Raw genomic sequence first — 26,606 nt, 5'->3', positions numbered from 1 at the left:
TGTGTGTGTGTGTGTGTGTGTGTGTGTGTGTGTGTGTGTGTGTGTGTGGTTGCTCGCACACTCGAGCATGTGTTGGCATACAGTATGTTTTGCACTTCCATCTTTGGGCATAAAAGTGACATTGAGAGTGTATGGGGAAATTCTTGAGTGTGTGTGTATACAGTTGTGGCCAGAAGTTTTGAGAATGACACAAATATAAATTTTCACAAATTGCTGCCTCAGTTTGTATGATGGCAATTTGCATATACTCCAGAATGTTATGAAGAGTGATCAGATGAATTGCAATTATTTGCAAAGTCCCTCTTTGCCATGCAAATTAACTGAATCGCTAAAAACATTTCCACTGCATTTCAGCCCTGCCACAAAAGGACCAGCTGACATCATGTCAGTGATTATCTCGTTAACACAGGTGTGAGTGTTGACGAGGACAAGGCTGGAGATCACTCTGTCATGCTGATTGAGTTTGAATAACAAACTGGAAGCTTCAAAAGGAGGGTGGTGCTTGGAATCATTGTTCTTCCTTTGTCAAACATGGTTACCTGCAAGGAAACATGTGCCGTCATCATTGCTTTGCACAAAAAGGGCTTCACAGGCAAGGATATTGCTGCCAGTAAGAATGCACCTAAATCAACCATTTATCGGATCATCAAGAACTTCAAGGAGAGCGGTTCAATTGTTGTGAAGAAGGCTTCAGGGCGCCCAAGAAAGTCCAGCAAGTGCTGGGACCGTCTCCTAAAGTTGATTCAGCTGCGAGATCGGGGCACCACCAGTACAGAGCTTGCTCGGGAATGGCAGTAGGCAGGTGTGAGTGCATCTGCACGCACAGTGAGGCGAAGACTTTTGGAGGATGGCTTGGTGTCAAGAAGTACAGCAAAGAAGCCACTTCCCTCCAGGAAAAACATCAGGGAAAGACTGATATTCTGCAAAAGGTAGAGGGATTGGACTGCTCAGGACTGGGGTAAAGTCATTTTCTCTGATGAATCCCCTTTCCGATTGTTTGGGGCATCCGGAAAATAGCTTGTCCGGAGAAGACAATTTGAGCGCTACCATCAGTCCTGTGTCATGCCAACAGTAAAGCATCCTGAGACCATTCATGTGTGGGGTTGCTTCTCAGCCAAGGGAGTGGGTTCACTCACAATTTTGTCTAAGAACACAGCCATGAATAAAGAATGGTACCAACACATCCTCCGAGAGCAATTTCTCCCAACCATCCAGGAACAGTTTGGTGACGAACAATGCCTTTTCCAGCATGATGGAGCACCTTGCCATAAAGCAAAAGTGATAACTAAGCGGCTCGTGGAACAAAACATCGATATTTTGGGTCCATGGCCAGGAAACTCCCCAGACCTTAATCCCATTGAGAACTTGTGGTCAATCCTCAAGAGGCGGGTGGACAAACAAAAAAACACAAATTCTGACAAACTCCAAGCATTGATTATGCAAGAATGGGCTGCCATCAGTCAGAATGTGGCCCAGAAGTTAATTGACAGCATGCCAGGGAAGATTGCAGAGGTCTTGAAAAAGAAGGGTCAACACTGCAAATATTGACTCTTTGCATCAACTTCATGTAATTGTCAATAAAAGCCTTTGACACTAATGAAATGCTTGTAATTATACATCAGTATTCCATAGTAACATCTGACAAAAATATCTAAAGACACTGAAGCAGCAAACTTTGTGGAAATTAATATTTGTGTCATTCTCAAAACTTTTGGCCACGACTGTAGACAGACAGATACAGTAAAGTATGTGTATATTATTGTCAATAACTATGTGTCGGCTTTGCTGTGCCTTGCTTGACAATGTGATGTATAGGAAGCCCACTTATCAAGTGCTTGTACAGCATGAGAACTTCAAGGTCACTGACTATAGTTATTGAAAAGAGCTCTGTGTTGTCTGTGAAATGCATATGGTTCAAGGTCTGAGAATACAATGTACATGTGACTCATCACTATCTAAACATCTAGCACTAAAAATACAGCAGGAAATACATTCATTCATCACAACACTGCATGTGTACATAAAAGATGTGGCCATGTGTCACGTTCCTGACCTATTTTATGTTATTTTTGTATATGTTTAGTTGGTCAGGGCGTGAGTTGGGGTGGGCATTGTATGTTTTGTGTTTAGATCACTGTTAATCAGCCTTATATGGTTCTCAATCAGAGACAGGTGGTTTACGTTTTCCTCTGATTGGGAACCATATATAGGCTGGCTGTTCACACTGTTTGTTTGTGGGTGATTGTCTCCTGTGTTTGTGTCTGCGCACCACACGGGATTGTTTCGGTGTTATTTCGTTTGATGTAGTCTGTTTCCTGCTCGTGAGTTCTTCGTGTCTATTATTGTAAGTTCCATGTTCAGGTTTCGTCTACGTTGTCCGTTTGTTATTTTGTATTTCTGAAGTCTAGTTCGTGTCAGTGTTCGTCTGTTTTTTTCAATAAATCATTATGTCAGCACACCTCGCTGCGCATTGGTCTACCGATCCTTCTCTCCTCTCCTCGTCCGAGGAGGAGGAAGACGACACCCGTTACACCATGAGTGCACAGGCCGAGAATCAAAGAAAGGATTTGGTGCTTTTGCCATATGTCTGTTATCATGATATACACTACTGTATTCTTTTTTAAATGGAAGATGTAGAATCATAACTTCTCTTCCAAAATTCTGTAATAATTCATAAGGGCATTGCCTAACTCAAACGTTCTTGGAAACCTATTGACATCAGTGCATGATTTATGTGGAAATTTGAGTTATGAAGCATTGCACACATTCTGTATCTCAAATTAGAATTTGGCCTCATGAGAGTTGTAAAAGTTGGCTGAAACACCAAACCCAACACCAAAGCAATGCTAAAAGAAAACTGTTGAAGTTACAGCCCCATATCATCTGAAGTCCCTGTGATTTTGTATGAGGATAGCTCTAGTTCCCTGTGGTGGCACATGATAGTTATTTTAGCAGGGGGCCTTGCCTGCATATAGGAGGAGGCAGCATTAGCTGGCGCTGAAGGTACCTACACTGAACAAAAATATAAACTCAACATGCAACAATTTCAAAGATTGTACTGAGTTACAGTTCACATAAGGAAGTCAGTCAATTGAAATACATTCATTAGGCCCTAATCTATGGATTTCACATGACTGGGAATACAGATATGCATATGTTGGTCACAGATACCTTACATTTTTTAAATCTGAAAAACAGTCCGTATCTGGTGTGACTACCACTTGCCTCATGCAGCGCAACACATCTCCTTCACATAGAGTTAATAAGGCTGTTGATTGTGGCATGTGGAATGTTGTTCCACTCCTCATCAATGGCTGTGCAAAGTTGCTGGATATTGGCGGGAACTGGAACACTGTCGACACGTCGATCCAGAGCATCCCAAACATGCTCAATGGGTGACATGTCTGGTAAGTATATAGGCCATGTAAGAACTGGGACATTTTTGGGGGCGTGCATTATCATGCTGAAACATGAGGTGATGGCGACGGTTGAATGGCACGACAAGGGGCCTCAGGATCTCGTCACAGTATCTCTGTGCATTCAAATTGCCATCGATAAAATGCAATTGTGTTTGTTGTCCGTAGGTTATGCCTGCCCATACCATAACCCCACCGCCACCATTGGGCACTCTGTGCACAACGTTGACATCAGCAAACCGCTTGCCCACAGGACACCATTCACGCTGTCTGCCAAAGGCCCACTACAGTTGAAACTTCACGGATTCATCCGTGAAGAGTACACCTCTCCAGCGAGCCAATGGCCATCGAAGCTGAGCATTTGCACACTGAAGTCGATTATGACGCCGAACTGCAGTCAGGTCAAGAACCTGGTGAGGACGACGAGCATGCAGATGAGCTTCCCTGAGACAGTTTCTTCTGTTGTGCAAACCCACAGTTTCATCAGCTGTCCGAGTGGCTGGTCTCAGACGATCCCGCAGGTGAAGAAGCCGGATGTTGGAAGTGGATTATGGTAGAGAGGCGGCTTATGGCCGCTTATGTAACAGCTCTGGTGGACATTCCTGCAGTCAACATGCCAATTCCATGATCCTTCAAAACTGTTGCATTGTGTTGTATGACAAAACTGCACATTTTATTGTCCCCATCACAACATGCACATGTGTAATGATCATGATGTTTAAAGATGCACTATGCAGAAATCCCTCTGTCATATTCTGGTTGCTAAAACTCAAATAGTTCGCCTAATTTTAGTTTATGTGACAAAATAAGCTAGTATAGTGTAGATTCTCTACACTATCTAAACCACTGTGAAATATATTTTCCATAACCAACAATATTGTTGTTTCGGCTGTTTGAAGCTGGTGTACAAAACCGAAAGTAAAACATGTAAAAACAAAACTGAACAACGGGAATCACAGAGATCTAACGCTTCTTAGACTTGCTTTCAAGTAGAATGATAGATCTATAACTCACATTTCTAGGTGAATTTGGTCGGGTCGCCCAAAAAGTTACATATTGCCACATTAATCAGCTTAACATTAATCAGCTTTAATCAGCTTCTTTAATCAGCTTCTTGATATCCACCTGTCAGGTGGATAGATTATTTTGGCAATGGAGAAATGCTCACTAACAGGGATGTAAACAAATTTGCGCAAAACATTTTATAGAAATAACCTTGTTGTGCATATGGCCAATTTCTGGGATGTTTTATTTCAGCTCATGAAACGTGGGACCAACACTACATGTTGTGTTATATTTTTGTTCAGTGTTTTAATTACTCAAGAGGAAAGATATTTCAAACGCTTAAAGGCTCAATGCAGCCATCTTTATCTCAATTTCAAATCATTTCTGGGTAAAAAGTAAGAACCTTACTGTAATTGTTTTCAATTAAAATTGTAAAAAAATAAACAAAAATTGCTTCTTAGCAATGAGCAATTTTTCAAGCAAAGGTTTTGTTAGGACTGTCTGAGAGTGGTCTGAGGGGAAAACTAGCTCTTATTGGCAAAGAGGTTAAGAACTCTCTTTCTTACTGTATTATTGACTGTATGTTTGTTTTACTCCATATGTAACTCTGTGTTGTTGTATGTGTCAAACTGCTTTGCTTTATCTTGGCCAGGTCGCAATTGTAAATGAGAACTTGTTCTCAACTTGCCTACCTGGTTAAATAAAGGTGAAATAAAAAAATAAAATAAAAAATTGGTCTATCAACTAATTTACCGCCTGGTGATTTCTCCAGGTAGGCCAAAACTCCATCTCACCATAACAGGCTAAAATTGCAGGCGGTCTTTTCAAACAGCTCTTACACTCAAAGGGCATTACCATAATTTTTACAATTTCACAGTATTATTTCAACCACATTGTGTGGAAATATATATAAAACACAGGAAAATCACATTTTGGACTACACTGGGCAACACTTTTAAAGTAGGAAAGGGGAATTAAATAACTGTCTTTGTGAGACAAAATGATGCAACATTAAAGCAAAAATAAATAAATAAATGTGCCTTTAGGAAAATAATATGTAATTTTCATGGATTTAGCTACAGAAGCTGCTGTGCTCTTCCTGTCCTGAGGCTTTGTGTGTGATTCGCTCGCTTAGGATTCTAACCTAACTTTTATATCTTCTTTAGTCCTGCCAGACAACCCTAACTCTTTCATCTATACTTCTGGCCCTAAACGATATCCACTATCCAGGCTTGGAAGTTATATGGCAGTCTGTCCCTTGAGGACAGACTGCCAGTTGATGGCAGACCTGGGTTCAAATACTATTTGAAATTGTTCCAATACTTTTAGCATTTGCTCTAGTCTGCCTGAAGTGCCAGGTGGTTGCCATTTTGTGACTATTCTATTGGTTCCATTTATGCCAGGCAATCTCAATAAAGCCCAGATAAAGTATTTGAAATGATTTTTAATAGTATTTGAACCCAAGTCTGTTCGAGGGACTTCAGGGACAAAGAGGAGGAACGTGATAAGGAGGAGGCAGTGGAGGAAAAGGTACACATTTCCGCTTGTCTTCACTCACTACAGACAATAATCTGTGTTCTCAACAAATTGAATCCAGCCTTCACTGGCCCTATTCGTGGGAGCATCAGAAAGACACTGGGGCACAAAATCAGCCTTTGGCGGCAGTCACATCCATCTTTGGGCAAAGGTGTTAAAGGGTTGTCTCACCATTGAGTGTCAGGATCTTATTTGAGCTGGTGAGCATGTCATGGCCTGTGGCGTCACTCAATTAAATGTGTCTTCATTTCTCTCTAAGTGTTATCGCACAGTGTTATTCCCAAAATCACATTATAGTGATTGGAAAGTGGAAACAATATTTTATTGTATTGAAATCTACTCATAAATCAGTCAAGTGAATGACTGGAGGGTGTAAGAGAAAATGAGACATCTGGGATTGATTTAGGTTGGGTGGTTCACGTCCCCTCTGCGCCTACAGATGTAGGATCTTAATTTGATCACCCTGTTGCAGGAGAACTTTTCTGCAATGCAAGAAATTAAACGCTTGTGGTGTATTTGAGGTTTAAAAAGGCTTCTGAAGTTTGTAATTTCCACTTTGAAATGTCAGACTTAATGTTCCCTTGCAAAAATGTCCATTAATTATAATCCACATAATAATTCACATTTCCTGTTGCTGCAGGATTTTCAATCTGAGATGGTGGAGAATTTGAGAGTGGTTTAATTTCCACAGCCCCATCCCTCATCTTACCAAACAAAGTAGCAGGGTCAGGCTATTAAAATGACAGATTGTGTCTTTGAGTTTTAGATGGAGTTTTAGATGGATGGATGTCATTGCCAGTGGTTGAAAGAGAGAGCATTTGAGACATATAGAACAGAGAAAAGCAGTTTAGTTCCACTTTCAGTAGATGCCTGCAAATGTGAAGTGACACCTATGTTCTGAGCACAACACTAATGAGGAGAGTCATTGTTACAGTACATGCTCCAGGTGCACTCTGGGTACGGTAGTGTTTATCATGTGCTAATGATGTTTGACAAATAACCCTGATGGAAATCTTTATCATTGAAAATACTGAAATGTCAGTTTCAGTAATGATGGTTATTGTCTTCCCTTTTTTAATAGGCATTGGTAGCACTATGGTGTACCATTTATGTGAAGTGCACCTTTAAACACTGTCAGAAAGTCCCAAGTGGATGCCTGTCTAACAGGAAGCCCTTGAGAATGGACCTCCGTGGAACTGCAGCTCATCTCATTCTGTAAATATCCAGCTGCAGAAATGGCTAACATCACWAAGTAAAAATGTAAACTATGCACGTCGCCTTAGACGAGGGTGTGAGCTAAGCAAATATATTATTATTATTCCTCCCCAGCCCTCATGCTACTGTATAGCATGCATGTAGCTTGTATAGATAAGCTAGAGGGGAATGCTGAACAGCAACAGAACACACCAAAAATATAGAACATTCTATCCTTAGAATTGTTAGAATCTCTGTTGTATGGACTTCCTGTTTTTTTTGTCACTCAGAATTATGTAATGTTGTTTTTAACGCACTAAATTATTTGGCATAAGTCTGACAAGCAGGCAGCTTCACTAACGTTCAGATCTGCTTCTGTGAGCCAAGCGAAAACTTTCCATGCGTGAACTGTAAAAACAAGAGGAAGAGGATGTGTCCTAGTTCCTCTCAAGTTTTTAACCTTCTTCTTGACAGAAGACAGAAGGCATTTCTATGTAGAAAGAAACCAATTTCATTTGGCCACATTACCATTTGAAAAACAAGGGAGCCAGCCAGAGCCAGCCATATTGCACGGCACACATTGAGTATTTGTTTTTCTAGCATTGTAACATGGCTCTGGTCTTATCTCAGTGACATTTAATTTCACATCAACATTTGATCAACACCGCTGTTGGGCATCAATGGAGGGACTTTAATTTAGATTTGAAAAGCACTGATGCAATGAATCTTGTGTTGACCGCAGTCCAATTTTGATTAATAATCTTTAGATGAGTTTATAACCAAAATCAACTAGTAATTTTGCCATACAGCCTCATTCGGTTATGATCATTACTTAACCATTCCTATAATTGCACTCATTGTCATCTGGTTAATTTGGACTATTACTCCTTGAGAGCCACTCAAACAATGTGACAATGGTGTACTGTGACACCATGGTGTGCCAGGAACTCCATGCTTGGGATTCATGGCGTACTTTTTAAGAACAGTGTCACTTCAAAGTCATTCACAGCTATAGCTTGCCATTTGGGGTCAGATGATGGCTTTGTGTTGAGTGACAGACACCTCAAGAAGACCCTTTGTGTAAGCCCACTGAGGGTAGGAGTAGGTGGTGCTAGCAACGCCAGGGTCGTGGGTTCGATTCCCACGGGGGACACATACACTAAAATGTTATGCACTCATTATATTTCTTTGTATAAAAGTGTTTTCTAAATAGTATATTATGTTAGCATTACACAATTTGTAGCCTTTTATTTGCATAATGCCCCCTGGTAGACCTGGGAGCTATTCCTATGAGACAGACCATTCAGACTCTAAACAACTAGTGCACGTAATCAATTACTTCCAATATGGTTAACATCAAGGATAAGGTAGAACCTATTGTTTACCTCAATTTCCTCTTTAATCGACCCAAGTGAATAGGAAGCTCTCCTTCCTTCCTCTAAACATTCTGGGAATGATGTATAAAGTAATTCATTGAGACATACATACATACATACATATGCATGAGCGATTATTATTCCATCTACATACTTCAAAAACCTTGTAAACTACTGACTACAAACACTTGTGTCTGGTATTGTGATACTGTTCAAAATCAGATAATAATTATCACTGCAGTTGTTTATCTCTCACATGGCTGTCAAACTATACAACAGCAAAATGATGTAGAAATAGAAATGACAGATTGGATGTCAGACAGTCAGTGTGTTGTAAAGGATGAGAGCCTTGAGGCGGTATTTGGCCTGAAACTTGGAGCTGCCTGCCTGCCTGAGCGGTAATGTAACTTCTGTGTCAGAGAGCTCCTGAGTGCAGCTAATGTCCCCTGAAACCCAGACCATCCAACAGCACTAACTGGGGAACTGGAACAGAAAAAATACATATCATCCACAGCAGGGCCATCATCCCCACTGGGACGACCCTGAAGCCCCAGAGCCTTCAGTCTCCTGGTGCTCTTTGTTCCACGTTATCCCATTAGCCAGGCACCGTTCTGAGGATCTGATGGAGGTGAGCTTGGGGTAAGCCACTTATACCCAGTGTGATTGTCCGAACTGAGAGTGATCAGTGAGAATTCCTGGCTCTGGCTGATATGACCTGTTGGTTTTGAAATGTGATCGGATTCGTTTGAACACCTGCCCGGGACTGCCTGGATATAAGTTTAGGGGCTAAAAGGCATTCATTTCATCTGACCCTTTGTGTAAAGGGAGAAGCTCTCCGACGGTAACAGTATCTGACTGAAGTGCCTATGAGGTATGGCGGAGCAGAGCCCCTTTTGCTACACCAACAAAGGCCCGCACTCTGCCTGCGTCGTTGTGACACTCATCATCATTCATCATGAGTCATTACAGCCGACATTAGCTGTCATGAGGCGTGACCCATTGTGTGCTCTGCCTCCGTGACACTATGAACAGCAGCAGGCATGTCAGCGCATGGTGACTACTAGGGCTCTGATGAGCCAGGTGAATATAGGGTCTCTGGGGGACAGCTAAGGGAACATTAGGGTTTGGAGGTGGGGGTGACTATAGCTCTAATATGTTGGGGAAAGGCCCTGTGGGGAACGGGGAACATCTAAGGTTGGAGGTGGGGAGTGTGCGGGTGGGGCTACGGTCATGCTCTGTAGTGGTGGTGTAACTGGCGTTCCATGGTTTGATCTGGTTCAACCCTCCAGGATACCTTTGCTGCTTTTTGCTTCACAGGCCTTGCATTAGACATTACCCACCTGAGAGACTACTTACTGGCCAAACATTTCAGAGTCTCATCAACATGTTTCCATTAATGGCCACCCCTGTTGAAACCCGACTCCTTGTGTCTCTCTGTGGCGTCCTCTAAGGCCCTGTTTGTGTCTACAGTAAGGCTGCATGTAGGGCTAAATAATGTCAGGGGTTGTCTTTCTCCACACATATATTGTCATATATTGGAAAAGCTTTCATATCTTTGAGCAGTAGGCTATGAATCTCATTTGATTAATTTGGTTAAATTCAGTCTGAGTAGCCCTTTACACTAACAACCTGTTACGGGTTGAAAATGGCAGATTTGGTCACTGATAAGCACCTAAATTGGAATGTAGTGGCTGTACAGTTACATGCTATACGTGACGTTACAGCTTTGTATGGGATTCAAATGACAGATGCTCAACACGTGAGCACCAAGCGCAACATGCCCTCATCCCTCCCTCTAATTGGGCTATTTTTGCAAATGCTTTGTTGTCTGAAAGAAGGGAATGCTATAAATCAAGATGACTCGATGTGTTCTGAAAGATGAGACGCTGATGTCATACATGCAAACCACAAACCTGGTCCAAATGTGCACTTCACATTTCCATATTATAAAACTCATGTAATTTATAGTGTCAACGTTTATGATCACTATGTTTGATGTACAGTTACAAAAATGACATAACTTCCTACTTCCTACCCTATTTTCTGAACAAAAATAGCCTGTTTGTCGTATTGTGAAGAAAATTTGCAGCGGAACACGCACCTGAATGCCCTCATGAATCCATACTTTGCTTACCAAAATTACTATCTGTTTCTCTGAAGTGACTTACCGTAAGATCATATTTTATAACTTAGCTAGTCATGTTGGCAGTAAAAGCTTTAAAATTATGCCCACCTGACTCAGATTGCGATTAAAGAGGATTCTCTGGTACTATTGCATACTTTTTAGCCAGTAGATCTGAAAGTAGTGCTCACAAGCCAAAAGTGGTCCTCGAAAATTGCGTACTAGGTCAAATATGTACAGATATGTGCACCACGTCATTGCTCTCTTTATTTCTGCTGTGTGTTTGCTGGCTGTCACTCAAATGACAAGGGGCTGAAACTCGAATTGCTAGGGGGCTGGCCCACATGGGGAAAATGTAGGGGAAAATGGTGCAGCACAGGTTCCAGAAAACAGTCGCTTTCAAACTAGGGATTTAGTGGCTAGTTGAGGTAAGATAGTAATTCTGCCTAAAGAATACGCATGTATGAACTACAAAATGACACATCCAGCCCAAAGCGGGAGGTTAGAAAATACTTACTAGTCGACAAAGTTCCAGGGGATGTCTTTAATAATGGACAGTTTTTAGATTGAGTAAACAAAAACAGTAATTGTGTAATGGTGGGGATGTAGGGCTGTGTTCCAAACGAACAAATAGAAGTGTGCTTGCTTCAGTTCCTTAAAAACCTCTTAAGGATTAGCCCCTTTTTTCCCCAATTTTCGCCTAAAGTGACATACCCAAATCTAACTGCCTGCAAGGATATGCATATTCTTGGTACCATTTGAAAGGAAACACTTTGACGTTTATGGAAATGTGAAAGGAATGTAGTAGAATATAACATAATAGATATGGTAAAAGATAATACAAAGAAAAAAACAACCATTCTTTTGTATTTTTTGTACCATCATCTTTGAAATGCAAGAGAAAGGCCATAATGTATTATTCCAGCCCAGATGGAATTTAGATTTTGGCCACTAGATGGCATCAGTGTGTGTGTGCAACGTTTAAGACTGATCCAATGATCCATTGCATTTCTGTTCGAAATGTTGTGCCAAGACTGCCCAAATGTGCCTCATTTATTTATTAATCACTTTTTATGTTAAAAATTGTGCACTCTCCTCAAACAATAGCATGGTATTCTTTCACTGTAATAGCAACTGACCTCCATTGACCTCCACACAAAACCTCCTTGCCCAAAAAACGCCACCTGCTGGAGAAGACAAATTTTGGGCCCAGTTATCCCTCTCGCATTGCAGAATCCTATTTTCTCTGCCTCGGCAGAGCGGCTTCCACAGGCAGGAGCACAACTGACCGCTCGGGCTGTCCGCCTGGATAGAATTTCGCCCCCCGCCTAGGCTTCACTGAAAATTAATGGGTAACCCCGTCCACGGCACAGTCTGTCAGCGCCTTTAGAATGAGACATACTGTAACAGATATCACATGGACTTTAAAAGCATTCATTATATTAATCCGTTTTCCTCTCCACTGGGATTCTATCAGTGGAGACTGCTGAGGGGAGGACGGCCCATAATAATGGCTGGAATGAAGTCAATGGAATGGTATTAAACACATGTAAACCACGTCTTTGATGTGGTTGATACCACTCCATTGACTCCATTCCAGACATTATTTTAAGCCCTCCTTCCCTCAGCAGCCTCCACTGGATTCAATGGCTTCGGTTCAAACTTCGGTTCAAACTCATAAAAGACACACCCTCGCCCACTTACCCTCCTCATGCCCTTGGGGGAATCCCCGTCACCATCTTGGAGGGAGGTTCAAATGATTAGCCAAGCAAGGGAAGTTTGCAAGGTAAGCCCCTCAGCCCTCGTTTTCAGTCGAATTTGCGAGTGTACAATTATGTTCACTCCGGGCCTGAAACTCCACAGAATTCAATTCGCAATGATTGTACATCCGCGAAGAAAAGTCCACCAAAACTTAAAAACAACATCAATGGAGAAGTCAACATACAAGTGTAAGTAAAAACGAATGCAAATAAGTTCGAAATTGTGTTACTAATGCACATGACGACACAAACACGTCTCGTAAAAAGTAAATATGTTTTTGTTTGGTTATCTTTTGGATATTGTAGAAATAAAACATTTTTCTTCTTCAGAAGTTCCAGCTAGGCAGGCTAACGTTAGTTAGCTAATTAATTTGCTAGCTATCATACAGTAGGCGTATATTAATAAGTATATAGTTAATATAAGTAGACATGCAATCATAATTGACTGTAGTGCATATAAAGCACCGACAAGCTACCGGAGGCTGAAAACACAATCATCGCAGGATGAACGAGTGACAAATTTCCGGGCATTGTCGGTCCATTTAAAAATCATTCTTTCCTTCCTCGCCCCTTGCCCTGCAAGTGTATACTCGTCAGACATCAGGATACATCATCAGAAGTGGCCACTTAATTTGAGGGCTGAGGGGATAGAGTGTGTCTTTTAATTGTTTGGACTGCAGCCTATAAAGGTGGAAGGGACTGGGGATTGAAGCTTGAAGAAAATACAAAAAAATTATTGAACTATTCTCCCATGTGAAAGGAATTTAATATTAAATCAAAAGCTGTCCGATTATTTATTTCTGCTATATTCAAGGACTCTAGACCCTTCATCAACATTCCACTAGTGAAATTACTAAAAAGGTAAATGTAGGCATGGGATCATCAAATAGATTCAGCCGCAGGCCAATTTGTTCTTGAGCGGTTGGTCCGTGGGCCGGAACACAATTTGTAATAATTTGTAGACTGCAAATTGACCGCAAGAAGCCTAAACAGATACAGTATAATGTTTGCATAAAACATAATGATTTCAAACCTTGCTTACATTTGTACACAGATTTCTTAAATAAAAATCACTTGGAGCTGAATTCCTGCTGTTTTTACAGTCTTTTATGTCCAACAATGAAACAAAAATGTATTTTATTTAAAACTTGGGGTCTAAATAAAACCACCAACGGGCCAAATTCGGCCCGCGGGCCGTCAGTTGGGTAACCCTGATGTTGGCATTTTACCACGAATTCCGACATGGCCACAAAGGATAATAGCACAGAGTTTCTAAACCGAGGCGCAACATCGCGAGACTTCCGGGAAAGCTTGTGAAACAGACCAAACAGACCATGTCAATAAGAGAAGTGAAAAATTATTCCTTAGTTGTACATTTTCACGAAATCTAAAGCACAGCCTACATTTGAGTCAATGTGTTAAGTAGCTGAACATTTTATTACTCCAATCTCGTAAAAGTGACAAACTGTTAGGTTTTAATTTTCGTCTAAAACTACTTTATATCGAATAAATTATTTTGATTTGACGGCCTGCACACGCGCAGTTAGGCGCGAGACAAACGTTATAAGCGATGACGTTTGTCTGCGCTTGAGTTTAGCTTGCCAACGTCGCCATGACATTGCCTACAAGTGTGATCGGGGATTTCTATTGGATAATCAGTTTATTCCTATCTTCATACTGTACTGTCTTTGATAATAGGCGACACCTGTGATTCCAGGTATTAGCAGACAGTGCATGTCCTATTAGTTCGGGGCGATGTAAAATAAACGGTGCTGACGCGTAAATTGAGTTGCATAGCAGACATTCCATTGAAAAACCAACAAGCCTCAGCGGAAAGAGGGGCTGGCACCGCGTCCAAAAACAGCACGAAACCCGTTAGCATTACCCTAAAGAAATGGAAAACCGACATCCTGCAAACACATTAACCAGTTCGCTTGCTAAATCAGGCTCTTATTCCAAACCCCCACCACACCGCCAGACCAGCAGCATGGACAGACATGTTTATGCAGCTACAAGTTATGTAGCTCTACTTTGACTGTAAAAATGAAAACAGCGTGAAAAGCCACATCATTCACTTTTGAAATAGGAATAACTTCATAGTATGTAGGCTACAGCTACACAATAATAATCTATTCGTCATTATTATTAGCCAGTCTAACATTATTAGGCATATTGTATAATAGGTTAACTAGCAGCCTAATAGAGCAAACATTGCCCATTGCTATTATTTTCAACTCATTTTAATGCCTTCTATATGATGCATTGTAGACTAGACTATACATGTGATTTTGATATGATAGCCATGCATAGCCAAAGTGGAACATCTTTGTACAATGAACATGTGTTTTGTTTGAACTTTAATGCCGAGCATAAGCCCTATTCGTTATGGTGAAACAGTGTAAATAGAATACAAACCTTCACAGACTCCGACTTCATACTGCGTGATGGATCCACCGTTCAGCGGCGGTCTGATCACGCACCGGAGCCCACGGTCGCAAGTCCCGTACAGACCGTAGACACCACCGCAGCTCTCGTTTTTCTGTTTGGCACAGACCGAGCAGCAGCCGCAGATACCGAGCACCACGGCGCCAGAGCAATGCTTTGGCTCCTCGCATTTAGATTCATCACACGGCAGACATAAAAGAGCCCAGTTGCTCTTCCAAATCATGGATATTAAAATGCATCTCGTTATAAAGTACATCCTGGCAGAGGCCATGGGAGAAAAACAATTCATATATATCCACAACCCGCCCGCGGACCCCCAAATCACCAGTCCAGCGAGGCAGAAAATACCAGCTAAGCTATGCAATGCGAAGAACACCACACAGTTCTTCTAAAAGGCTCAAAGTTCCGGTAAACAGTCTAGATTTGTGCTGTATGTTGTTCTACGTTCCGCTAGATAAACTTTTGTCCTGGTTCTTGTAAACCAGGAAAGAAAACGATCCGTTAAAATGCGCATGAAACGGCAATTACCCCACACTGTACATAGAGTGCATGGTTTCTGTGTTCCGCGCTGTAGTCGTGAGTTTCAGTTTGTTTTAGAAATTGAAACTTTCTTCACTGTTCTTATGTCTCATTGCCTCAGAGTCACTCCGTCTCGCTCTCAGAAAGCAAGGGAATTCTTCCTGTTCAGCTCGTCTGTAACTACAACAGAACGGCTCTATAATATATGTTCCCTCTCGTAGAAGCGCAATCCTCTGGTCGCCTTTCTATCCGAGATTCGCTTTACTAGCCTAATTGAAATAAACTGTTTCTTGCTATCGCATATTCAGTGTGTGTGTGTGTGTCTCTCTCTCGCTCATGTTTATCATCATCCAGTGCAACTCTCCGCCTGCTGCTGCGCCCCCTGTTCAATCAGACCCTCACCGTGACCTCATAACGGAACCACTCCCATCGTGCATTACTTTGCTCCATTGGATCGTTCATTCCAGATATGGAACGCAGAGCAAATGTTGGCACACAAAGCGCGCAAAGGGTCGTCACTAGTTACCACAGCCACAAACCACGCCTATTTTTTTTTACAATTGATCTTCTTAAAATCTGTCTTTAAACCGAACACTAACCTTATACACTGATCTAAAACACACTGCTAACTGTATGCCTAATCCTAACCATACATTAATACCAAAACGCACATTTCTATTTTCATGAATTACTACGATATAGTCTAGTAAATTTTGACTTTGTGGCTTCGGTAACTAGTGACAACCCGCGCTGAGAGAGTCAGTGATACGTGGGCTGGGAATGTAGTTTAGATGCAGGGCAGGTGTAGAATGTTGTCCCCGCATGGCCTCGGAAACACTGCAGTTTACACTGTAAATCAGTCTTGCTTCGCATGGGAGGAGAAGATGTTGGACCAGGAGAGACCGCATGGAAGAGAAGATGATGGACCAGGAGAGACCGCATGGAAGAGAAAGACGATGGAACCAGGAGAGACCGCATGTAAGAGAAGATGTTGGACAGGAGAGACCGCATGGAAGAGAAGATGATGGACCAGGAGAGACCGCATGGGAAGAGAAGATGATGGACCAGGAGAGACCGCATGGAAAGAGAAGATGTTTGGACCAGGAGAGACCGCATGGAAGAGAAGATGATGGACCAGGAGAGACCGCATGGAAGAGAAGATGATGGACCAGGAGAGACCGCATGGAAGAGAAGATGATGGACCAGGAGAGACCGCATGGAAGAGAAGATGATGGAACCAGGAGAGACCGCATGGAAGAGAAGATGATGGACCAGGAGAGACCGCATGGAAGAGAAGATGATGGACCAGGAGAGACCGTATGGAAGAGAAGATGATGGACCAGAAGAGACCGCATGGAAGAGAAGATGATGGACCAGGAGAGACTAGATGGTGAATATATATCTGCGTATTAGGGCACTGTAACTATACACAACAAGTCGGCACTGACATCTAGTCTAAATACTAGACTAGCCTATTAACTATAGTCCGTTTTGGCAAGGCAATGGCATGCTTATTACAACTATGTAATGATAGCTGTGCCTAGTCATTTCATATGTAGGCTCTATTCATAATGTAAGCTATTCATAATAACTAAATGTGTAACTTAACTAGGTTATAAGACATTATAAAAGGTTAGTAATACGTTTAGAACACAATGTTAATGATAACTGATATGCCAAACCCAAACATTAATCTTGAAATACAGAACTAAATCTTGCTTGCACAGGGCAAATTATCCAAATATAGGCTATCCAATAGTTTTTTTATTCTCAACATCAATCAATGAAAAGGCAAAGGTGTGTTTGATTCTATTATAAATGCCTTTTGAGATGAATTGATAGGGTAATTGTAATAAACTTTAGGGGATGTGGGAAATTAAAAAGTAAAGACTAATTAGCTATGGAGCCAGATCAGTGTATAGCAATGTCATTTTCATTAATAACATGGTTGATAGGCACAATTCACATTATAAAGGCTCAAAGTCATTATTCTGTTAAGGTCTAGGGATGGGTTGGGTTGATTCCCCCGCACTTTAAATTGACATGGCAAGGTCACGTGCATGTGTTCGTTTATTGTTTAACCATTAGGCTTAGGATAATGATGGAATGATGAATGTCTTCTCTAATTATCATTATAGAAAAAATTAAGTAATTAAAACATGATTTGTTGGAAGACAAAATCATCAGATTCACTTTGGTCATTGTGTGGTAAAGAAGAAAGCATTTTGTGTTAGCCAACCACTGCGCACGTTGACGTTTATTAGTATGAATCTTGTACTGGAGGCAGTACTGAGCGATTTACACTTAATGTGCCAGCTGCAAAGTCAAAATTAGCTATGTCTCGTAAAAAGTGAGCCTTTAAGTCTAAATGTTTGATTAGGGTTAGGCATAAAGTTAGCTGTGTGGTTAAGGTTAGTTTTAAGGTTAGTTTTAAAATAAGATTTTATGCCTTTGTGGCTGTGCCAGCAAGTGACTACCCTGCAGAGATGCCTCCAGTACACGAGTCATCCTAATAAATGCCAACCTGCTACCACTGACTGAATCGTCATTTGAGCTGAAATCTATCTGCATTGCGTTGTATAGGATCCAAATTGTGCTGTGCATGGAGTCAATACTAGGCCCCCAGACCTCTTTTGTCAGCATTATTGTCCTTTAGTTGCTATGTCTAACACAATGATTTAGTGTGCAGTCAAGCTGAGGTGTTTTTAGCAGAACTATGCCACTGGGCACAGACGTCAATTCAACATCTATTCCATGTTGGTTCAACGTAATTTTGGGGAGATTGCTTTGTGTTAAAAAAGTATCTTTGAATTCACAACCAACAAAGCCAGAAGAATCCAACTTTTAAAGCCTGCACCATCAATGCTTGCAGTTTAAAAAACGTCTATCCCAGCCCCAAGGCCTTTTGAGGTCATACATTCCCAGACTACTTATCTACTGATCTTGTCTTGATCTTTTACCTGTGACTTGAGGGAAGAGGTGGTAGAATGGAGTCATTATGGAGCCTTGGGGATTCAATTGTATTTGACCATGTATGAGCTGGACATCTATATCCCTGGAGGACAGTCAGAGTGGACCTCAGCATTGATGGAGTGAAGGACCTTTTTTTCTGGATCAATAAACCACAATCTTTTTTTTGCTCATTTTCAATCCTATTTCTTTCTTTCCTACCCTCCAAGAACTCTCAGATGTCCATGGTTCTGTGGATGGTTGGGCTGAAACCAAATCAAGAGATGACAGGCTTTCATTTCAGGAGACATTTCTAAGACCAATGTCCTCCAGCTTTATACGCTCTCCTTCCTTTTACTGGTCTGCATATTGCTCTCAGGGATTTCTTTTGTGGTTCTGATCAGGAGGACTGTATGTGTCTGATTCTCTTACTATAGTTTGAAGAGATGTCGTATTTCATCCCTAGCTAGCTGCTACTTGGTCTTCACCAGTCGGCAGCGGAGCTGCATTTTTGGAAAGACAGAGGACACCTGACATTTAAGTCTGCCAACGAGGATCAGTCTACCCTGCTTTGGGACCGCACAAAATCCTGCTCTGTAGAAAAGAGACAAAAGAACTGTTGAGCCTGGCTACGAGCAGAGCCGGCCAATAATAGCCTAGCAATTATTGTGGACCAATAATAGCAGGGTCATCAATCGCCACAGCTGAGGGCAAGGTATTTGGGGTCATTTGTTTGATGAAAGTGTTATTCTGTATTGGTTCGAAAAATTGAACAAAAACCAAAGACCATGTAACAAAAATTCAACACATTCAACAGCCTGCTTATCTTTAATATAGAGAAGATGTGAAATGTAAGCCCAATTGTTGAAGGTATTGTGTATAATTGGGAGAAGAGGTGTCCAAAAGGCTGTGGAGAAAGCAAATTCATATTTAGGTATTTGGTGCCGAAACCTGGGAGCGAACACATCTTTAAACCACATATGAAATGACAGTCCACTTAGCTCTCCCCAACAAAAAGGAAGTTTTAATGTTTCCGTGTTCTTTTGAAATCAGGTTATGTATTGTTAAAAACTAAATCCGCAGTAGGGGGAAACAGCGCCACTGGCTGCCCCACCACCACTGTTATTGTTTTTGTTGCCAAGCTGAGGAGCATCGCGCAGCATGGTAAAAGAAATTGCAGTATATATTGTGCTCTTCTAATTCGAGTCCAATTATGTCAGAGGGGAAAACAGTGTTGGTTGTTTGCAGTAACTTATTTGTTGTTGTAATATCACAAATAGATGTGGCTGTTTCGGCATTAAGGATTCCAGCTTTAAGCTGAGAACAAACAGTTATGACCGTATTGTTTGTTGTGGTTGTAACGAGGGAGAGTAGGCCTACTACAGGTGCCAATGCACCAGTCCCTATTGAATTACCTTCAAGCCGTGCTCTGTCATTTATGATTTAGAGTACTATAAAGGAAGTGTCCTCAGAATCAAGAATGGTCTGTCATTTAAAAGTATCATTTGTTACACTTACATTGTATTGATATTGCATGAAAATATAAAATATATGTCTTTGGAAGCGGATGGCTTATTTGACTCTATACATACTGTTTTCTCAACTGTAGAGAAAGGTTGCCAGCCATTCAAGTTCATGACAATATGTGCAAAGGGTTAGGTTCAATGCAATTACAACTGCAGTCTATTTTGTAAAATAGATGTAACATCAATTTATGAATTGAAAATTATTTACTTTGATGCTTGTTGTGTTCCTTTGTGTTTAAAGGACTTTAAGACATGTACTGTATACAGAAATTTCAGAAACGTAATAGGACTCCAATATTGTATAGCTCATCACAGAGGCGTTAATTATTATATATTTTTGTAATAATTCTAGCCACTTAGCAATTTTATGAAGTTGGCTTTAGTGAGCCCAGATAGGTTCCAAATCTCAAAACCTCATACAATGCCTTCAGAAAGTATTCACACCCCTTGACTTTTTTAACATTTTGTTTTGTTACAGGCTGAACTTGAAATGGATTAAATGTAGATGTTTTTGTTACTGGCCTACTTACACACAGTACCCCATAATGTCAAAGTGGAATTATGTTTTTCGAAATGTTTACAAATTAATAAAAAAAGAAAAGCTGACATGTTTTGAGTCAATAAGTATTCAACCCATTTGTTATGGCAAGCCAAAATAAGTTCAGGAGTACAAATGTGCTTAACAAGTCACATAATAAGTTGCATGTGTAATAATACTGTATAAAATGAATTTTGAATGACTACTTCATCTCTGTACCCCAAACATACAATTATGTGTAAGGTCCTTTAGTCGAGCAGTGAATTTGAAACACAGATTCAACCACAAAGACCAGGAAGGTTTTCCAATGCCTCTCAAAGAGCACCTACTGGTAGATGTGTAAAAAAAAGCAGACATTGAATATCTCTTTAAGCATGGAGAAGATATCAATTACAATGTGTATGGTGTATCAAAACACGCAGCCTCTACAAAGATACCGGCATCCTTCCTAACTCTGTTGCCGGAGAGGAAGGAAACCGCTCAGGAATTTCACCATGAGGCCAATAGAGAGAAATAGTAATGCCGTCTTTTGTAGGCACTAACTCCGCCATGGTTCGTTGGACAAATCCTGTGGGGAAATGAGTGTCGTTTCTGTAGGGATTTTGGATAAACGCAGAAAAAAACTTGGGGTAAACACAGGCTTAGGATATCTTATATGTTTTGTTCTTTGAGATCATTTTCATCAGCGAACGTCACTTTTTTATTTATTTTCAAGCATATACACTACCAGTCCAAAGTTTGGACACCAACTCATTCAAGGGTTTTTCTTTATTTTCTACTATTTCCTATATTGTAGAATAATAGTGAAGACATCAATACTATGAAATAACACATATGGAATCATGTAGTAACCAAAAAATGTTAAACAAATCAAAATATACTTTAGATTCTTCAAAGTAGCCACCCTTTGCCTTGATGACAGCTTTGAACACTCTTGGCATTCTCTCAACCAGCTTCACCTGGAATGCTTTTCCAACAGTCTTGAAGGAGTTCCCACATATGCTGAGCACTTGTTGGCTGCTTTTCCTTCACTCTGGTTCCAACTCATCCCAAACCATCTCAATTGGGTTGAGGTCAGGTGATTGTGGAGGCCAGGTCATCTGATGCAGGACTCCATCACTCAACTTCTTGGTCAAATAGCCCTTACACAGCCTGGATGTGTGTTGGGTCATTGTCCTGTTGAAAAATAAATGATAATTCCACTAAGCGCAAACCAGATGGCATAGCGTATTGTTGCAGAATGCTGTGATAGCCATGCTGGCTAAGTGTGCCTTGAATAAAAAAAAATCACTGACAGTGTCAGCAGCAAAGCACCCCCACACCATCACACCTCCTCCTCCATGCGTCACGGTGGGAACCACACATGCGGAGATCATCCGTTCACCTACTCTGCGTCTCACAAAGACACAGCGGTTGGAACCAAAAATCTCAAATTTTGACTCATCAGACCAAAGGACAGATTTCCACCGGTCTAATGTCCATTGCTTGTGTTTCTTTGCCCAAGCAAGTCTCTTCTTCTTATTGGTGTCATTTAGTAGTGGTTTCTTTGCAGCAATTTGACCTTGAAGGCCTGATTCACACGGTCTCCTCTGAACAGTTGATGTTGAGATGTGTCTGTTACTTGAATTCTGTGAAGTATTTATTTGGGCTGCAATTTCTGAGGCTGGCAACTCTAATGAACTTATCCTCTGCAGCAGAGGTAACTCTGGGTCTTCCTTTCCTGTGGCGGTCCTCATGAGAGCCAGTTTCATCACTGCGCTTCATGTTTTTTGCGACTGCACTTGAAGAAACTTTCAAAGTTCTTGAAATTTTCCACATTGACTGACCTTCATGTCTTAAAGTAATGATGCACTGTCATTTCTCTTTACTTATTTGAGCTTTATCTTGCCATAATATGGACTTGGTATTTTATTAAATAGGGCTATCTTTTGTTTACCACCCCTACCTTGTCACAACACAACTGATTGGCTCAAACGCATTAAGAAGGAAAAAATTCCACAAATGAACTTTTAACAAGGCACACCTGTTAATACTTTTTTGGTTATTACATGATTCCATATGTGTTATTTCATAGTTTTGATGTCTTCACTATTATTCGACAATGTAGAAAATAGTAGAAATAAGTAGTAGAAATGAAGAAAACCCTTAAATGAGTAGGTGTGTCCAAACTTTTGACTGGTACTGTGTGTATTTTAAAAAAGCACAAAAAGTACATAAGGGCTCCATAATTCATATAGGTCATGTTAACTGACTGATATTATCTCATAGAACAAAACATATAAGATCTCCTAAGCCTGTTTTAACCTCAGACCTTATTTTTTGAGTTTATCCCAAAACCCTATTCTTTCCCTATTAACTTTCCACATAGGGATGGCTCAACGAACCAGAGGTAACTCATTTCCGGGTTTGAGGACTAAAATATTGCAAGCTCTATGGCTGTGATAGGAGAAAACTGAGGATGAATCAACAACATTGTAGTTACTCCAAAATACTAACCTAATTGACAGAGTGAAAAGAAGGAAGCCTGTACAGAATTAAAATATTCCAATACATGCATCCTGTTTGAAATAACGCACTGAAGTAAAACTGCAAAAAATGTGGCAAATAAATTAACTTTATATCCTGAAAACAAAGAGTTATGTTTGGGGCAAAACCAACTGAACACATCACTGAGTACCAGTATTCATATTTTCAAGCACGGTGGTGGCTGTTATGGGTATGCTTGTCATTGGCAAGGACTAGGGAGTTTTTTAATGATAAAAAAAAACGGAATAGAGCTAAGCACAGGCCAAATCCTATAGGAAAACCTGGTTCAGTCTGCTTTTCAACAGACACTGGGAGAGAAATTCACCTTTCAGCAGGACAATAACCTAAAATAAAAAAGGCCAAATATACACTGGAGTTGCTTACCAAGATGCCATTGGATGTTACTGAGTGGTCTAGTTACAGTTTTGATTTACATCAGCTTGAAAATCTTTGGCAAGACATGGAAATGGCTTTCTAGCAATGATCAACAACCAACTTGACAGACCTTGAAGAATTAAACAAATTATGTGAAAATATTGTACAATCCAGGTGTGCAAAGCTTACCTGAAAAAACTCACAGCTGTATTAGCTGTCAAAGGTGATTCTAATGTATTGACTCAGGAGGTTGAATACTTATATAATTAAGATATAGTGCATTCAGAAGGTATTCAGACCCCTTCCCTTTTTCAAATGTTTTTACATAAAGCTTTTTCCTCATCAATCTACACACAATACCCCATAATGACGAAGCGAAAACAGGTTTTTCGAAAATTTTGCAAATGTATTAAAAATAAAACAGAAATATGACATTTACATAAGTATTCAGACCATTTGCTATATGACTAGAAATTGAGCTCAGGTGCATCCTGCTTCCATTGATAATCTTTGAGATGTTTCTACAACTTGGATTGGAGTCCACCTGTGGTAAATTCAATTGATTGGACATGATTTGGAAAGGCACACAAATCAAATCAAATCAAATTATATTTGTCAAATGCGCCGAATACAACAGGTGTCGACCTTACAGTGAAATGCTTACTTACAAGCCCTTAACCAACAAAGCAGTTTGAGAAAAATAAGTGTTAAGTAAAAAATTTAAAATTATTATTTTTTAAATAAAAGTAACAAATAATTAAACAGCAGCAGTAAAATAACAATAGTGAGGCTATATACAGGGTGCACCGGTACATAGTCAATGTGCGGGGGCACCGGTTAGTCGAGGCAATTGAGGTAATATGTACATGTACTGTAGGTAGAGTACACACACATGTCTATATAAAGTCCCACAGTTCACTGTGCATGTCAGAGCAAAAACCAAGTAATGAAGTCGAAGGAATTGTCCGTAGAGCTCCGAGACAGGATTGTGTCGAGGCACAGATCTGGGAAAGAGTACCAAAACATTTCTTTGCATTAAAGGTCCCCAAGAACACAATGGCCTCCATCATTCTTAAAAGGAAGAAGTTTGGGACCACCAAGACTCTTCCTAGAGCTGGCCGCCCGGCCAAACTGAGCAATCGGGGGAGAAGGGCATTGGTCAGGGAGGTGACCAAGAACCCAATTGTCCCTCTGTGGCGATGAACCTTTCAGAAGGACAACCATCTCTGCAGCACTCCACCAATCTGGCCTTTATGGTAGAGTGGCCAGTCGGAAGCCACTCCTCAGTAAAAGGCACCTGACAGCCCACTTGGAGTTTGCCAAAATGCACCTAAAGGACTCTCAGACTATGAAAAATAAGATTCTCTGGTCTGATGAAACCAAGATTGAACTCTTTGGCCTGAATGCAAAGCGTCATGTCTGGAGGAAACCTGGCATCATCCCTACGGTGAAGCATGGTGGTGGCAGCATCATGCTGTGGGGATGTTTTTCAGCGACAGGGAATGGGTGAGCAGTCAGGATCGAGGGAAAGATGAATGGAGCAAAGTACAGAGAGATCATTGATGAAAACATGCTCCAGAGCACTCAGGACCTCAGACTGGGGCGAAGGTTCACCTTCCAACAGGACAACGGCCCTAAGCACGCAGCCAAGATAACGCAGGAGTGGCTTCGGGACAAGTCTCTGAATGTCCTTGAGTGGCCCAGCCAGAGCCCAGACTTGAAGCCGATCGAACATCTCTGGAGAGACCTGAAAATAGCTGTGCAGCGATGCTCCCCATCCAACCTAACAGAGCTTGAGAGGATCTGCAGAGAAAAATGGCAGAAACTCCCCAAATACAGGTGTGCCAAGCTTGTAGCGTCACACCCAAGAAGACTCGAGGCTGTAATTGCTGCCAAAGGTGCTTCAAGTCAAAGGGATCTGAATACTTTCCGAATACTTCCGAATGCATTTTTCATAAATGTTTTACAGAATTGTTCTTCCATTTTGACATTACAGAGTATTTTGTGAAGATCATTGACACAAAAATGACAATTAAATCCATTTTAATCCCACTTTGTAACACATTAAAATGTGGAAAAAGTCAAGGGGTGTGAATACTTTCTGAAGTCACTGTAACTAGCTACCAAGAAGCCATTTCAGGCTTCAATCAAGTAAGTAGCTTGTCTAACTATCTTATCTGGTGTGCCTGCTGGCAAGGTTAACTAAATGTACTGATTAAGACTCACATTATTACATTTTAGGGAAGACCCAGATGCAGACAGTGTCAAAGTAACAAACGTTTATTACTAGAACAGGGGCATGCAAAACGACAGGTCAAGGGCAGGCAGAGGTTAGTCATCCAGATCAGAGTCAAAAGGTACAGAACGGCAGGCAGTCTCTAGGTCAGGGCAGGCAGAGGTCAGTAATCCAGATCAGAGTCAAAAGGTACAGAATGGCAGGCAGTCTCTAGGTCAGGGCAGGCAGAGGTCAATAATCCATGGCGGTGTCACAAGGTACAGAACAGCAGGCAGGCTCAGTGTCAGGGCAGGCAAAATGGTCAAACTGTGAAAACTAGAAAACGGGAACTATGGAAAAAGAGAGGTGCAAGGGGGAAAATGATGGTAGGCTTGATGGACAAAAAGAACTGGCAACAGATGAACAGAACACAGGTATGAATACACTGGGGAAGATGGGTGACACCTGGAGGGGGGTGGAGACAACACAAAGGCATGTGAAACAGATCAGGGTGTGACACACATTGCTTTCAATCTTTTAACCAGATTATAGCAGAGATGCATAGAAGCATATTTTGTTTCTTTAAAAAGAAGAACCACCAGTCAGGAGGATACAGACAGCTCAAGAGGTATTAGATATGCAGAAAAAAGTGACTTTACATAGAATTAAGCATAATGATTATGGCTCAAGATTGCAGCAAAAAGCTGTTTCAAGTGTTCATAAAATGCTAAATTCTCAAACTTACAGACAGGGGCCTAGCTCCCCTCCAGACCACCCCCCAGCCATCCTCACATACTTTTTGCCCCCTGAGATTGTTGGGGTGCATAACAACCTGGATCCTCTAATAGTTTGGTCCACTCAAGGATTTCAAAATGGTCATTTTTACTGAAATGGGGTTATTTTATTACATGCAGTACCAGTCAAAAGTTTGGACACACCTACTCGTTCAAGGGTTTTTCTTTAATTTTACTATTTTGTACATTGTAGAATAATAGTGAAGACATCAAAACTATGAAATAACACATATGGAATCATGTAGTAACCAAAAAAGTGTTAAACAAATCAAAATATTTTATATTTGAGATTCTTCAAAGTAGCCACCCT

The 26,606-nt window shown here is 41.0% G+C and overlaps 1 pseudogene; it reads right to left on the bottom strand.

The window, feature by feature from the left end:
• The window catches only part of LOC111968564 (cysteine-rich motor neuron 1 protein-like), a 125,593-nt pseudogene extending 109,762 nt beyond the window's left edge, over positions 1-15,831 (bottom strand).
• Positions 15,832-26,606: the final 10,775 nt, after the last annotated feature.

Source organism: Salvelinus sp. IW2-2015, linkage group LG9, assembly GCF_002910315.2.
Source record: "Salvelinus sp. IW2-2015 linkage group LG9, ASM291031v2, whole genome shotgun sequence".
Classification (NCBI taxonomy): Eukaryota; Metazoa; Chordata; class Actinopteri; order Salmoniformes; family Salmonidae; genus Salvelinus; species Salvelinus sp. IW2-2015.
This window is presented reverse-complemented; position numbering and strand designations above follow the sequence as displayed.